Source organism: Dermacentor silvarum, chromosome 5, assembly GCF_013339745.2.
Source record: "Dermacentor silvarum isolate Dsil-2018 chromosome 5, BIME_Dsil_1.4, whole genome shotgun sequence".
Classification (NCBI taxonomy): Eukaryota; Metazoa; Arthropoda; class Arachnida; order Ixodida; family Ixodidae; genus Dermacentor; species Dermacentor silvarum.
In genome coordinates, this window is record NC_051158.1 from 6,780,263 (window position 1) to 6,797,239 (window position 16,977).

The 16,977-nt window shown below is 46.8% G+C and overlaps 1 protein-coding gene across 1 annotated transcript in view; it reads left to right on the plus strand.

Moving 5' to 3' along the window:
- LOC119452732 (nucleolin-like) overlaps window positions 1-16,977 on the plus strand; it is a 180,002-nt gene that overhangs the window by 137,007 nt on the left and 26,018 nt on the right. The window lies entirely within an intron of this gene.

Here is a 16,977-nt window from a genome sequence, read left to right on the forward strand (position 1 = left end):
TTCAGTCCTAACAATTTATTCCAAGTGGATACGCCTTGCAAACTCACCACTCACTCAGATTGAAGTATGTGCTGTAATATAATTCATCAAAAATGTAATTAGCATAGTTATGTTAATTATTAAATTAGACGTTTTGATTTCTCGTGGAAGTAATGGCCGCCTCATTGAGTAGCTTAGATCGTCAATTAGAATTGTGCTATCTGCCACAATCAATTAAAAAACAATTTGGTGCAGCTAAAGTAAAACATCCTGTATATACATCTATATATAGAAGCGTAGAAGCGAACCAGGAGCGGCAGGGTGGGCGGACCACGCTCTTCTTCAAGTGTGCTCGAGAGTGAGGGGAGCCACCGCCTCGGAGACACCATGCTACCAATACGAAAGACCACACAAACTTTGGAACTGCCCTGACGAAGAGAGTTCCACTCTCGAAACCATTGGCATAAGTAAACCTTATCTTTTCGTTTACAACACTGCCTCCATTGTGCCATCGTTTCTTGACATAACTGGCTCATTCATCTCCTACCTTCTCCTGATATATATATATATATATATATATATATATATATATATATATATATATATACACTTCAATCGGTGGTCCTTCGCACCACATTTAAGAGACCAAGCGTGACGCGCCATACATTCTCCACACACACACACACACACATATATATATACGAATCCATGCTTCTAGTTGCTTCTTACGAGCATATGGAACCTTGCGAAGATGACGGATGTGAGCCCTTTTCAGGAGGGCCCACTGCGTGCCATCCGAGCGGATGTCTTTTAGGCGGCGACGCATGCGACATGCAAAACAGGATGATACGCGACGGCGTTAGAAGAAGGCGCCATTCTTGTTTGTTTGTTTGTTTTTCCGTTTGTGTCGTTGTTGTTTATTTCTCGATGTGTGGTGCCGCTTTGTCACTCGCGACGTATAAAATAGGACACGGAATGCGACACGGAATGCGACATGGAATGCGACACAAAGGGAAAAAAAAAGGCGCCTGTTCTCAAACAGAAATTCTGAACAGGCTGTCGTCCTCGTAGTCGACGACGTCGAGACGAAAAAGCCACGACACATTGAGAGGGCCGCTGGCTTCCGTGTTGGGGGTGTACTATCGTGATGTGTTACCCCTCGCAATGGAAGCAGAGGGATTCGTGAATTTTCTTTTTTTCAAGCTCGAGCGTGAATGACACAGAGCGACCAACGAGGCAGCGGCGTTGCGCTCGTATCTTCGACTGTGTTGGGCCCGAATGCCGCGCCTTAGATTGATAAGTGCATCCAAGAAAAGTTTAAAGAAGGGAACAAAGAAAGGGCGCTTGTCGGGCGAGACGGCGAAGATATGCACGAGTACAGCGGTTCTTTTAAAGCGAAGCTTCTTTTGGGAATCCTCCGGGATTTTGCCGAACAGGGCTCTGCTGCTGCTGCTGCTGCTTGGCCAAATAGTTCACACGTACAAATTAAAATAATTACGCGTCCGATGACGTCATCGAATCTGGGTCGTCCAGCACAAGAGCCTGGTGCTCAAACCGTTAGGCCAGAATGTGTTTGTTTTTTCTTGATTGTCTGGCAGAACATATTAATACAGGAATCACACGCCGTCTGCGACACAACCGCATCACTTACATAACCTTTCCGTACAATATCAAAATTGTGGAGGTGTTGACTTTTTTACGTACATCGCCAGCCGTGCCGCGGCAGACGCCATATTAAAGCTCCTCAATTGCAGTAGAATATTTGTGCGACGCGGTCCAACCACTTTGGCACACATTTTGGCGTATTTCTGACTCGCACCAAAATGCCGAATCAGTTTCTTCTGCTTCAAGCTGAGGACGGCACCCCATTCGATATAATCACGCTTCTCCTGGGTTCCCCCGCCTTACGGTGTGCCTGATAGAAATATCGTGATTTTTGGCACGTAAGAACCTCGAATTTTATTTTATTTAATGCCGTTTCTGGCCCTGCATAGGGTATAACGGTGCGGAATAGCAATACGACATGCCGGCATCGACGCCAGCTTGAACAGGCAATACTTTAGAGAGGGTACTAGGGCATAATGGTATGCATACTTCTACGCGCGCACTAGTTTTCATGAGACCAACGACGCAGGAACGAAACGACTGAACTGTATACACTGAGCATTACCACCGTGTTTTGCGTCGTACATTTCACCTTCTATACACCTGTCTTCACCATACTTCTCCCCCAAAACGTGAGACATCACTCTATCCCTTGTGGCGTCACCACGTAGACGAAGTCTCACAGTTTATGTGCGTGCCTTCGCTTGAACTTCTGTTTACACTTCAGCGTAGCTTGGGAACGCATAAACGCTAAAATGGCGTGACACAAAATCTGTAACTTGTATATTGAGGAAACGTAAACATTGCACGAGATTACGCGTTGCATACGATGGCGGCAGATACGCTTGTTCGCGTCGCATTTAGTTTCGTAGCAGTTAATCAAACGCTACCTGAAAGCTTCGTTACACATGATAGATTATCACACGCATGTTGGATATAAATCAACGAAATGAATTTAGGAACCCTATAATAGCGATGGCCACTCGTTTTCAGAAATAATCATAATCATATAGGTTTAAAATATCGTAGACGTCGCAGCTTCATAAAATCTAGGGCGGAGTTATCTAAAAAAGAATCAATAAAGCCAGCACATAGTCCTGTACACACTGTATCATATATAGTTTTAAAGGGATACAGGGGCAACTTGCACTGCACGCCTGCTGAGCCGCACTAATACGAGTTGGATGGGTTTCCAGACACATACACGAGACAATGACGCAGCCCCAGATGAACGGGCGCACAAATGAGGAAAATACGCGGACGACGCAATTCGTGCACGCAGAGGCATAGAAGTCAAAAGCAGCAGACGCTCAAGGACGACTATATGAGAGACGTGTATCAACACTGACGGTATTCAGGTCTCATATATATATATATATATATATATATATATATATATATATATATATATTCCATACTTCGTCAGTATGGAATAATAACCCCCAGCATTCATTACGTATAATAAACAACAAACGCACATAATATAGTATTTGTTATTTCTTTTGTAGTTCTCAAGTGGAGCCACGTTTGTGAAATTGTCTTCTATTGTTGTTAACGGAAAAATTCGTTCTGCTGATGACCGCAACGTGGTGGAAGGGTCATGAAAGGATAAGGAGGAGTAGGAAAGAGAAAGGGAGAAGGCAGGTAGGTTAACCAGAATAACGTCCGGTTGGCTACCCTCCTACACCGGGGCAATGGGAAAGGGGAACACAAAAATGACAGGGAAAGAGAGAAGGTACAGAGGGAAGCCATAGAGGTTTCTCAGAAGAACGCGTATTTCTTAGAACCCCGCATCGGTTTCCGTTGAGGGCTTCGTGCCGCGTTCCGCGTGGATCACAATATTTCCTTTCATGTGTGGTTGTTTGTTCGTTGTCTCAGCGGTTTCTTCTGAACCCATGCTAGCCTCTATGGCCATGCATTCAATCAAGACAGAAAGATCTGCGAACTTTTTTTAAAGAAAGTGAATAAGCTTTAAAAAAATGATGGAGGCGGTTTGCGCTTACTCGACTTTAACCAAGCCGGCAGGTGGCATACGTTTAGTATGCCTGTGTCTTCCATGAAATGTTCAAGTACGTTCGAGGGCTTTGTCCAAGACGTTGCTTCAGTGCAATGCGATGGAAAGAAGAAAACATATTACGCAGGACACATCCGTCATGTCTGTCCATGTACACGACGCTTTCTTAGTTTTGGAGAACGGTGCATTGAAATACAGCACATGGTACCAATACAATGGGCAGGTTTCTTTATTTGCAGATTACGACGTGTCCATAGTTTCGAATCGTTTCTATTCTCTGGTACTTTTGAGCGGGAGTCATTCACAACTGAATGAGTCTTATGCAGTTTCTTAAATGTATGCGTATGATGACGTCATTACCTCTTTCTCATAGGTTGGTAGTTCTGAGTTTCAGTTATTTGAGATATGCAACTGCTCTTGCTACTGCCGAGAGACTACGTGCAGACAATTTTCGCCCGTGTACATCACTTGCTACTATGCGCATGCGTCGCAAATCAGGTGAGCGAACTAAGAATACACGTAGCGCACAAACTGTAATCAAACGCCACAATTTGACTACAGTTTGACAGACCGGGGTTGATTAGCTATTCGTGAAAGTTAAGGGCGTGGAAAGGACCGATGCTCACTATGTAGTCGAAATGAGGAACTATATAAAGCGATACAAGACTACACACTATATACTGTCAGTGTGCACATGCGCAGTGGATAGACGTTAAAGAAACTGACACCACTGTGCTGGCGGGATGCTAACAAAGCTTGGCTTTAAAATTTGCCTCTAGCGCCATTAAAAGGCAGTTGACCGTACGTTGCAAAGGGTTTTATGTGACAATAAAATTTAATTACTTGTAGTATCATCATTATAATGATCACTATATTCCCGCATGCAAGCTTTGTCTTCAGCGACGATTTGTCTTCTTCGGCGACGTAAATGTTTGCGCAGTGTGTCCACACAGAGACCGCGAAACGCTGGACCACATGCGTGAATCCACATCAGCGCACGCAGCACTAAAAAGCGCGCCTTTCGCAAGCGGCCTTGGCGAACATTTGCTGGCTGCCCGCATAATTAGGCGGCTTGCCCTTTTATTGCCTTGTACAGCCGACAAATAAAGCTTGCGCAAAGTAATACCTTTGTTGCACCGTGTTGATTAAGCACGCACGTGCAAGCACGGGAACGAACCAACGAACGCGCGCTCATTCGACGCCACACTCACATCCCGCGCATGCCCAGCTATAGCTATCATTAGGATTCGTGTGAACTAATCAACAATAAAAAGTATTGAGTTATGCTTTAACCGTGGCTGCGGCAGAGCCTATTGAGCGGAGCGTGACGCTGTGCTCCACTTTGCCTCAGTCGCTTCTGGAGCCAAACGCACTTCACCGTCTCTGGAGGGCTTCCGATCCTCCTCGCACGCGCCCTCGATAGCAGGACAGCACGGCGACGTCAACGACGACGGCGCGAATGCGCCTCGAGCCGCCTCCGTGTAATTGCTGTCGCAATAGGATGTACGCAACGCACGTGCACATGCGCATTGCCGCCCTGGGTATATAATCAGGGCGAAAGTCTGTTACGCATTTTATTTTCGCCTGACCGCCCCCCCCCCCTCCTCCTCCTCCCCGTTCTCGGATCTCGTGGCGGCCTCACATGAGATTCTTATACGCCAGCATATTACTCATTTCTCTTCCGTCTTTCATCTTGCACCTGAGTGATCGGGCGTGTTTCCGCGGCGCTTCTGCAGCTGTTATTTCTTCTGTTTTTTTTTTTTTTTTTTGTTCGAACGTCTCTTCCGCCCAGACGTAGTTCAGCCATGTGATTAGGTTTTCGATTTTATTTTTCTTCGTGCCGAACGAGAAAGCTGCTTCGTGCAGCGTTTGCCCCATCGATCGTCTTGTTATCTTCTGCTATCTCTGAAGTGCAGCACTATCGTCTGCCTCCCTGCACTTTTTCCTGGTGATCATTTCGCCTCAGCAACTACAGTTCTTTTCATTTTTCTTCTGGCAGTGCAGTGTCAGCCGAGTAAGGCATCTGATTATATTTGACGTCATAGTTCGCGTTCAAGGTTTTACGATTTTTACTTGGTAAATGTGTAGTGGCGGAGCAGGAATAAGTAAAACTACTCATTTTGGTGCTGATCTTTCCTCTAAGTGGTGAAAGTGCGCCGGCCTCTTTACTTTTTCATATGTCGTAGGAGGCTATCAGCGGAGGTATTAAAGTTGTCATATACCATCGTCATCGTAATCAACATCGTCGTCATAGTTGCGAGTCGTTTAAGTTTTTATTGCGTATCTAGGACCTACAACTCCAATTTTGCAACTTTATTTGTCGGCTCGTAAATGATGTATTTTTTAGCACTAACAAGGGGTAAAAGAATTGCTCTTATTTTACATCCGAATATAGACCGTTTATTAGGTAGTTTGCCCTATCCAGGGGTGCTTGCAAATTTCGCGCGCTTGTGCTTAGAAAGAATGGTTTAAATTTTACCCCCTATATTGGTGAAATTTTTTTAATTGTGCATAACGCGTAGAAATCGTCGTGGTTTGAACAGCGGTTATATATGGGGCGAAATATGACTTGTTTCTTTATGCATTCAATAATAGCCATCCCAACATGTAAAGTCTTATGTGCGCAGTGGTGTTAAGTTTCTTTTCTCAAAATAGTTGTGCAAGACGCATTCCGAAAACCAATTCTGAAGAACACCAATGAACACTCACTCACTCACTCACTCACTCACTCACTCACTCACTCACTCACTCACTCACTCACTCACTCACTCACTCACTCACTCACTCACTCACTCACTCACTCACTCACTCACTCACTCACTCACTCACTCACTCACTCACTCACTCACTCACTCACTCACTCACTCACTCACTCACTCACTCACTCACTCACTCACTCACTCACTCACTCACTCACTCACTCACTCACTCACTCACTCACTCACTCACTCACTCACTCACTCACTCACTCACTCACTCACTCACTCACTCACTCAGACGCGCACGCACACTTAGCGTGAGTGAAAGATGAACAAAATTGCACTCGGACGCGCCACGCTTGGGACAGCGAAGCTGGGCGATCGTAGCCCAGCATTTTCCGGAAGTGCGCGCGAACTTTTCATCTTATTACTCATGATGATGATAATTTCTTTTCGCGCGTTTACGGCCATCACTGCGCGTTGCACAGCGCAGCTTGCAACACCGACACGGCGTTCCAGGAGACCCGCTCCGTGAATGCGTCTCTCTGTCTTTCTCTCGTTCTCATAGCGCCCAAAACCTCTTCACCTCGCACAGCACGGGCGTACGAACGCGCCTGCGGTCGACGCAGACGACGACGCTCGAACGCTATCATATGGTTCGCATGAATGCATGATCTGCAACCGTAGCTGTATAGCCTAGTGGTTACGTCGCTCGCTTTGGGACCGGCGGCACGCGGTTTCGAATCCCGCCTCGGCAAGAAAGTTTATTTTACTTTCTCTATCGGTAGTTTCTTGATACGCACCACAAATTACGGCTGGCTCAAACAGCTTCGCTGTTCAAAGTCCACGCACATTGATTTGACGATAAAAACGAAGAACGAATGAATGAATAAACCTTTTTTTTTTTTTTTTTTTGAAGCAGTGACTTGTCAGTCGAGGTGGGAGGGTCCCTTATTTCAGGAACCATCTGGCTTGGATCGCCCTCGGGTGAAAATGATGCAGCGTCGGGTGAAAATGATGCCGTAAGCTTCCGTGGGTAAAGCTATTGCTCCGGAGTCGCCTGTAGTCGGTGCCTTCGTTTCTCGTTAGTTTCGGATGTGGTTAAGGGCATATCCTGCGTCCAAGCCGATAGCACGTGCTGCAGTAGTGCTTGGTAAGTTAGCGGTATTGTTTCCGTTTCCTCCGCTGATTTGGGTGGATGGGACATGTCTAGAATCTCGTGCGGGGAGGCCTGGTTGACGCATGCGCGTGCCGCAGTATGTGCCGCTTCATTCCCCTCGAGTCCCTCGTGTCCCAGAACCCACATGATGCAGGTGCAAGGGAGCAGGAGTGTCGCCACGATTCAGTATGTTGATCGCTTTGATGGAGATCCTGTCCTTCATGTAGTTGCGTGCCGCTGTTTGAGAGTCGGTAAAGACCACTATGGCATCCTCGCTTGTATGGGTCCTAGGCGAGCTTCGTGGCCTTTCGTATTAGGAGGTTTAGCTTTTGTTTCTCGGCTGTATTCAGGTTGACGTAAGGAGTTCCGTATGTAATGCGGCTCTAAAGCAGGTTGTACCATTCGCAAGGTGTCGTGCTCTTTGAGTCCATTGCGGTGATTGGCCACCCGTCGTACCAGATGAGTAATCTGTGCCACGGTGTTCCGTAGCCTGGGAAGTGTGGCGGAGCCGGATCCATCCTTGTGTACGTGGAGCCCGAGGATTCGAATAGAGTCGACCTTCGGTATCGGGACTCCCCGGAGAAGGAGTTGTGGGTCCGGTGCGTCGTGGCTTGGGATCCGGACCCGGGTGCGTGCCGCGAGTACTAACAGCTCGGATTTATCCGGGGCACAGTGGAGGCCGCAGGTGTTCAGGTACAGTTCGATGATGTTGACCGCCTCCTGCATGAAGACGGTCCTCCTCTTTGCCCGTGCTCGCGCCTCTCATCCACAGTATGATATCATCTGCATATAGAGCTTGGAATATCCCTGGGACGGTGTCTAGGAGGCGGGGAAGCTTGAGGAGGGCCACGTTGAGGAGGAGTGGCGAGACTCCCGAACCTTGCGGCGTACCCCTGTTAGGTGGGTGAAATATCTTGCTCCGGAGGTTGGCAATCCCCACCGTGGCCGTACGGTTGGTGAGGAAAGCGCACATGTAGGCGTATGTTTTGGCACCGTAGCCGATATCTTCTAGGTTACGGAGAATGGCTTCACGGGTCACGTTATCAAAGGCGCCCTTTACGTCTAGAGCTTGAATGGGTGACTTGCTGTATTTGCTCAAATGGTCCAGAATATCTTCCTTTAGCTGGAAGAGGACGTCCTGCGTGGAGAGCATCTGGTGGAATCCGAACATGGTGTGCGGATAGCGATCGTTTTCCTCGAGATGTGGGGTGAGCTGCTCGTTGACCATGTGTTCAAACAGTTTCCCGGCGTAGGACGTAAGGGAGATGGGGCGGAAATTTGCGATGGAGATGGATTTGTTTGGCTTGGGTACCATGGTTACCTCCGAGTGTTTCCAGGCTGTTGGTAGCTCGTCCTTAATCGAGCAATCGTTATAGTACTCAAGGAGATCCGTCAACGCCCGAGGAGGTATCTGTCGAAGGTGCTTGTTGGTTACTCTATCGTTGCCCGGGCTCGTATTGCGTGTTGGCCTAGAGAGGGCCGCCTGTAACTATGCCTGTATGTAAGGACGATCGAGCTCTTCGTCGAGAAGCGAAAAAAAATTAAGGAATATAAGATCTAATATGTTGAAAATAATATCAATGAAACAGTAAATAAATGAGGGAATGCAACAAAAGAAAAGAAACGCTATATAGGAATAATTGAGTAATCCAATAACAATCCCCAACACACAAAGATGCGGCTCACCGCATAGACTCATTCACCACACAATAGCAGGCTGATCCCCTCTTAACTTGATCACAGATGGCTGAACATACGAAACGTCCCTCGATGGCGTCACGGCCATCGCAGATCTCGTACTCGACGCCTGAACGCACATTCTTCCTCAATTGTGTTAACGCCTTCGTCCTTACAGAACACGATTACCGCTTAGCATTATTCGTCCAGTTCTCTCAGGATGTCGGATGGCTGCTATCTCTCGGCTCATTCTGTTCTCGCTTTTTGTTCATTAGGAACGTCTATTACGGGCCCGACATGAACAGGCCAGCGCTAACTTCGTATACGCTAACCCAATTACCGGTTCCCTCGGACATGCGAGTTTGCTGTCGTGTTATAGGCTTCGATGGGATGGCTCCGAGACAAGAACCCTAACTATGCGAACATCCGCACGGGACCGCTGGCCGAGGGATTCTCGTCTTGTCGGTGTTGAGTGGGCTAATTTCCTTGACACTGGCTTGTGTTGTGCTGCTTGCAACTGGGGGAAGGGAATAGAATAGAATTTCATCATCGGCATCCCCTTCATCATCATCGTCATAGTCATCATCATGCTTCACCTGACGCAGCGATCTCCAGTTGTTGTTTTGAGCCATCTGATCCTATCTTATGCCTGCAATTTATCTGATTTCAAAGTACAAACCAACGTCTTTGCCACACTCGACTGCGCTTCTCTTCTCTCGGTACTCATTCTGCAAAGTTACAGAAAGTACCGAGAGAAGAGAAGTGAAGAGCAGTTCTCTAATGAACCACCTGCCTCATACGCAGGAGTGACGGAGAGCTGTTTTATATTTATTTAAAAGAACATATATATTTCCTGGTATAGGTAGAAGTATTCGCCTACATGCTACTCATAGAAGATAGTAAAAAAATAATACCATTTCATATCCTGATTTCACTTTTGGTGTCTTTCGTGATGAGCGTTTCAGTTCGTCTTGATATTTTGATTTCACTGCAGGATTTTTAAACGATCTACATTAGAGTGCGAATGAAAGCCAGATTTCTGAATACCGGACAGTGGATGTAAGGTAACCGAACAAGAAAAAAAAATCGGAGATGTCTAAGCACTTCTTATGAGCTGTGAATGCGAAAGCATTAATGTCCAATTGAACGCCGCCGAGTGTTCCTTCTAGTTATGAACTCCTCGCGGGCAAGCGAGCGCGTTTTGATTTGGCCTTACCGAGGCGCGGTGACAATGCAGGTGAGAGCTTGCGCGGACGAGGAACGCGTGGATAACACAGGCTTCCGACAGCGAGGGTGACGTGGCGTCGCGGCAATGCCCTCTCCCCTTACGCTACACCTGGCGCGCTAAGGGAGCAGCAGGTGTACCCTTTCGCCCGCTCTGCTGCGTCGAGGCCAACTCATGACGCCACGTCGCAGCCAATGGCATCTCCGTCGACGCGCGCTCGTCACGTGGTGTCGCAGCCAATGGGTCTTTATGTGCCGTTTCGCTGCTAGAGACACCGTTTTTTTTTTTCTCTCAATGGGCGATTTGACGCTTTCGCATCAAACGTGCTGAACATTGCCATGATCAAGAGCGTCGGCGACCATAAGTGCATAAGTGTCGAAGGGCCTTGATAGAATGTTTCCATATTTGTGTTGCATATGGAACGTCCTTCACGGCGCGCTTTACAGTCTAGTGCAATGCGTTCCGCAGATTCCACAGAGCCGCAGTTGTCGCAAGAGGGACTTGCCAATGCAGAAAAGTCGGCCGTTTGTGTAGCGCAACGTTAGATCGTCGCCGATGATAGAGTGTCTCTAAATCTCGCGCCAGTTGGCTCGGGCGCCTCGACTGAAACAGGAAGTAGTGCTAAAGGAGGCGCCACGGAGCGCTAGTGGGTGGCAATGCAGTGACAACATTGTTTCACGATTGGCCTGCCTTAGTCATGCTTCCTGTTCTGTAGCGGCCGCGCTGCGTGTAGCTGTGTGTCCCACTCAAGAACACTCATTAATTCCTCGTCAGTGTCGCCAACAGCGCCGCATGAGCTGTTGCGTGTGCGAGGAAACTGTATGGAGCGCCCTCTGCGTCATTCACTGCAATACACTTTCTTTCCTACGACCACCAACTGGATTCTCTTCGTGCTGTTCTCAGTTTCCGCCGTAGGTTGGCGTACTCACTCGCGAGAACCGCCTGAGTCACACTCGGTCCACTCGCATTTCACAGGCGTCAGACAGAGCGTCAGTGAGCGATAAAAACGCGTGGGTGGGCGTGATTATAACCGAGCGTGAGTACGAGTAGGCGTGAGAGCCGGCTGACGTTAGTACGAACTGGAAAGTCACTGACGCTGGTATACAGGGTGTTTCACGTAATTTGGGTCAAACTTTAAAATATGCAAATTGCTACGTAGCTCGACAGAACCAAGGTAATGTCGTTTCCCGTTGTTTGGAGATAGATTATTTTCTTGCAGTCTGCCTAATTAGATGGTCTTAATTTATCAACTTCTCAAATATTAAAATTAGATGAAAAGTGTCAATGAGAAAAATTGGAGAGCAACATGAGAAACTTCCAATACAGCTTTCTGTTGCTCAATACGTGCTACATAAAAGTGTTTTTCCGAGCGGGAAAGAAGCCCGCGAATACACGCAAAATTAACGAGCGACTGACCGCTCGAGACACTTTGCGTGTATTCGCGGGCTTCTTTCACGCTCGGAAAAAGTCTCATCTAACACGTATTGAGCAACAGAAAGCTGCACTGGGAGTTCCTTATGTTGCTCCACAATTTTCTCATTGGCACTTTGTATCTGATCATGTTTGAGAAGTTGATTAATTAATTAAGACTAATTACCCAATTAGGCGGAATGCAAGAAATATTCTGAGCATCTCCAAGCGACGGCAAACATTACCTTCATTCTGTCCAGCTACGTAGCATTTGCATAGTTTTAAAGTTTGGCCCAAGTTAAGTGAAACACCCTGTAGAGTCGACGTGAGTGTGTGAACGGGAGTTACTGCCGGCGAGTGTCAGCGAACGTATGTATGTGAGTGAGTGCCGGTGATTGGGAGGGGACGCTGGTATGAGTGGGTACAGGTAATGGAACAGATTATGAACACGAAGTGAGTGAGTACACGTGATTGTGACGTAGTAGAGAGCCTGCGAAAATAGTGGTGAGTGAGTGAGCATCCACCTTTTTTGTCGACTTATGGTTCCCGCTTAGGCCGTTATCGTTGGAAGCGATACTGTGACCCCAACTGAGCAACTGGTCTGTGTAGAAGGCCACTTGAAGGGACGCTACTTTCCTTGAACTCAAGAGCTCTGTGCGACAGCCTCTGACTGGCTTAGTGAGCGCTTATATAGTTGGACGACCATGCCGGCTCTGGAACATTTTTTTGTAGCGTTAGCTACACTGGCCTAGCCAAGCCCGTTTCGCGCGGCACATCAAGAGCCGTGCTGCGCATGCGCAAGGATCAGTGATGTCACACGGCTTGCGCACCGGAGCCACCGGAGCCGGCACCTCTCGCGCACTCCGCCGCCGCCGCGCGCGACTCACCGCCGCCGGTCTGGGCATTCCAGAGCAGTGACGTCGTAGCCGTGGTAGACGCACTGGCGCCGGCGCGCGCTCGCTGTGCAGTCGCCGTCTGACACTGCGCTGGAGCCGCTGCGCTTCTGACTGGCGTTTGCCAGTGTGGTATAGCCATGGAGAAGGAGAGCGCAAATGCTGCTCAACAGCGCAGAAGAACGGAGAAGCTTGACTCATAAGAATAATCTTATCTTAAGAATAATCTTAAGAATAAGCTAAGAATAATCAGCTGAACCTTTGCTAACGCTACGTATATCCTGGCATAGCCGAGCTAAGCCACTGCAACTTTTTTTCATGCTGTAACATGTGTCCCTTTCCCACGTGGAGGGTAGCCAACCCTGTGTGAGCTTGTGCAACGCCTCCTTTACTAGGATGCCTGGCACGTCAGCGCCGAAGCCCCCGCTCAACCCTCTCCTGTTTACGCGCGCCGCTGCCGCGCAGCGGCGCTGTGTTCTGACACTATCATGCGCCCCACCGGCACCGCTAGTGCCCGCGCAGTCTCGGTGGCAGCCCATTCGGAGTCAGGATTAACGTTCTAGGTCTTTGTTTTTCTCGGCGCCCGACGTGCTACTTTTTATCGTGTGTCTTGCCGCTTCATTGCTCGGCCTAATAACCGCAGTTGAAGCCCAGCCACACGGTATTGCTGCGTGCCCTTTTGCATGTCAAGCCAGCGCAAGAAGCTCCCTGGCTTTTCTGTCTTGTATATCTCGCGTAGTTAGTGAAAAAATTGCGTTTGAGAACTGCGTGGCTTTAGTTAAGAAGGCAAAGAGAAACTCTTCTATGAATGGGTTGATTTCCCACCAAGATAGGGGTGGCCTCTACTACCCGACAGTAGAACTCATTAGTTCTTTGTGGTCTGAAGAAATATGTGGAATGCTATCAAACCGAAAATCTCTCCTGAAACCTATGGAGCAGTGTTTGTAGCGCAGCGTGAGTGTAATCGCAGTCTTGCCTGTGTTGAAATGTGAAAGCTGCAACGATGACCACGGGAGGCTTTTGTACAGCTCATATGAAAAAAAAATTATGAAGCCGATATCTGCATCTAATAACATCGATACTGAAACTGCATATAATAACTGTAGACTTTGATGTTCTTTGTTTGTTTAGTGATAGGATTTTATCGAACTGCAGGCATGAAAAACTGTGATAACAGTGTTATGAATTGGGGAACCTTTCTTCTCTGTTCCTTGCTTTCAATAATTGTTGGCTTCCTTCATATGTATGGCATAACGAACCCCCTCATCTCCGTACCCTTGTTTGTGATGGCAAAGTCATTTCCTGTTTTGCACGACCATTAACTGTCAATATTTTGCATTTTTCTTCATAGCTGGGACTGCTGCTAATATGCATAAACAGTGTCATACTTATTCCTGCCATAAAATGTTTACATATTCTTTTTTCTTCTTTGTTCATAATTTCCTTAGCATTATGTGCATGAACCCTTATTTGATGTCGCTTTGCATTCATGCTTTTTGTCTTTTTTCATATCGAATCTATTATTACCGTTCTGTGATAATGCGTTATCTGCAACATGCCCTTTTGGGAAAGAATATTTAGCCTGCACTTCTGCTGCAGTAAATAAACAGTTATTTTTATTTTACTTCATTTGCTTTATTTTACTTCATTCGTCCTGCAGGACCCAAATAAAGTTTGTCCAGTCCAGTCCAGTTCATTTGTTTTCTCGTTTCGTCTTCAAAACTACATAATTTCACTCTGCTGAGCTTCGCAAATCTTGAAGCACAAAATTGTTCCACAGTTCAGCGCTGCAAACCTTCGGAGAGGGACTGGAGCAGTGACTTTCTATTGCGGAGCAAGCGGTGCGTGATGATGATGATGATGATTTATTGGCATCCCCTTTGAAACGGGGTGGCGACAAATAGTCACCTAGCCTGCTTGATTTAATCAGGTATACTACACATGTTCTTTATCTCGCATTTTTGTATACCTTTTTCAAAAATTTAGCTTGTACCGCTGCCTATGATTTTAAGAGATCAGGTCGTATCCATCTTTTCCCTGCTTTTTTTCCACCAGTACTCTAATCGTCTCTTGCTGATCTCTACGGCTGATCTGTTTATGTTTCCTTCCACTTTAAACCCAAGCGCTTCTGGGAGTTGCACGTTACCTACGGTTCTCGCTGGGTGGATCCCGTCGCATTCCATTAGGATGTGCTGAGTGGTCTCTGGATCTCTACTGCAGCATACACATGTCTCATCTAGTTCCGAATATTTGTTCCGATATGTTTTCGTCCTTAGGCAACCGGCTCGAGCCTCAAATAGCAAGGCACTGCCCTTTGTGTTATCGTACAGATTTTCCCTTCTAATTTCTTTCTTCTCATTCTTGTAAATCTCCATTGTCCTTTTCGTTTCCATTCTTTGCATCCAATTCACGGTCTCTATTTCTCTCACTTTCTTTCTGATGACCCCTGGTTGTCTATTTACAGTTTCGATTATCCTGTACTTGGTTGCCAACTTCCTTGACCTCTTCCTCCATTCTGTGTCCACGCTTTTCATGTAGAGATACTTGTGCACTTTAGCCGCCCATTTATTTTCATCCATGTTCCTGAGCCTTTCTTCAAAACTAATTTTGCTTTGTGCTTCTCTGACTTCAAAAGAGGCCCAACCCATGTCTCCATGCACTGCCTCATTTGTCGTATTACCGTGTGCTCCCAAAGCCAACCGGCCTACTGATCTTTGGTTAACTTCTAAACCCGCCAATATATCCGATTTTAAGCATATAATGGCATTTGCGAATGTTAGCGCTGGCACCATTACTCCTTTCCAGATTCCACGCACCACCTCATACTTATTGTGGCCCCACAGTGCTCTGTGTTTCATTAATGCTGCATTCCGCTTCCCCTTTATTTTCAGATTATCTTGGTGGTTGCTTGAGTAATTCTTTCCTTCGTTTATGTGTACGCCGAGGTACTTATATTGCTTCACTATGGGTATTACTTGCTGTTGAATTGACACCACGAAGTTACTCGTGTGTTCATTAAAGATCATAATCCCTGATTTCTCTGTGCTAAACTTAAGGCCTAGATTTGTCGCTGCGTTCCCACAGATATTCGCAAGTATCTGTAAATCTTTTTTATTGTCCGCTAGTAGCACAATGTCGTCTGCGTACATCAATCCAGGGACCTTCTGTTGCACCATTTGTCCATTACGCATGTAGGATAAATCAAAACCTAATTCGCTGTTTTCCAGTCGTCTTTCTATGCCCTTGACGTAAAGCGTGAACAACAATGGTGACAGAGGGCATCCTTGCTTCAATCCTTGGTGAATTCCCACCATTTCATTTCCTTTTCGACCTTCCCATGCCACTTGTACTTGGTTGTCTCGATATATCTCCCTCAGCAGCTCCACGAAATCGTCATCTATGCCTTCGTATTGAAGAATATCCCACAACAATTCCCTGTCTACGTTGTCATAAGCTCCTTTAATATCTAGAAATGCTACCCATAAAGGTCTTTTCTGAGCTACTGAAATCTCTATGCACTGAGTTAGTACAAACATATTGTCTTCTAAGCGTCTGCCTGGCCTGAACCCATTCTGTAGTTCCCCCAATACACCGTTTTCCTCCACCCACTTCGACAGTTCTAATTTTATGGCTTGCATTGCCATTCTATATATCACCGACGTTACTGTAACTGGCCTGTACGAGCTCGTCTTATCCTTATCTCCTTTGCCTTTGTAGATGAGATTCATCTTGCTTTCACGCCATCCAACGGGAATATTCTTTGTTCTAATCACTTGCTCTATGGCATTAGTCCCGTGACAACAAAGCGTAGTGTCAGAAGTCAGCGCCACCTCGCGGAAAGCCGGAGAAACACAGCGGTCCCGGGCGAACAATAGGAGCGCGCCGACGTGCCAGGCATCTCAGAGTAGAGGAGGCGCTGGCTTGTGGAATCAGCGGACATTAATTGGGCTTTCTTAATTCCTTTTTTGCCTAATTTTGTCTTGTGTTTCTTCCCTTCGTTTCTCGCCTCCCTAAAATTCATTCCGCAATTCCTTAATTACCTGAATTCACATTCCGTTCCTTTGTTCCTGCTTCCCTAATGTTAGTCCTTCTTTCTTTTTTCTACCTTCCTACATTCACTTCTTTATTGTTTATTTACTTCTTTTTCGATAGAGGCGGTTTCGTTGACTGCATGCGAGGTTTTACTGTTCTCGAAGTTGCTCAGACGGGTCTTTATTGAGCAAGGTATTAGCGTGGTACTGCTTGGTAATCCACTTTGTTGTCACGGGACTAGCGGTAAACAAGGCAGGGGACTGAAGTGAAAGAAAGACAGAAAG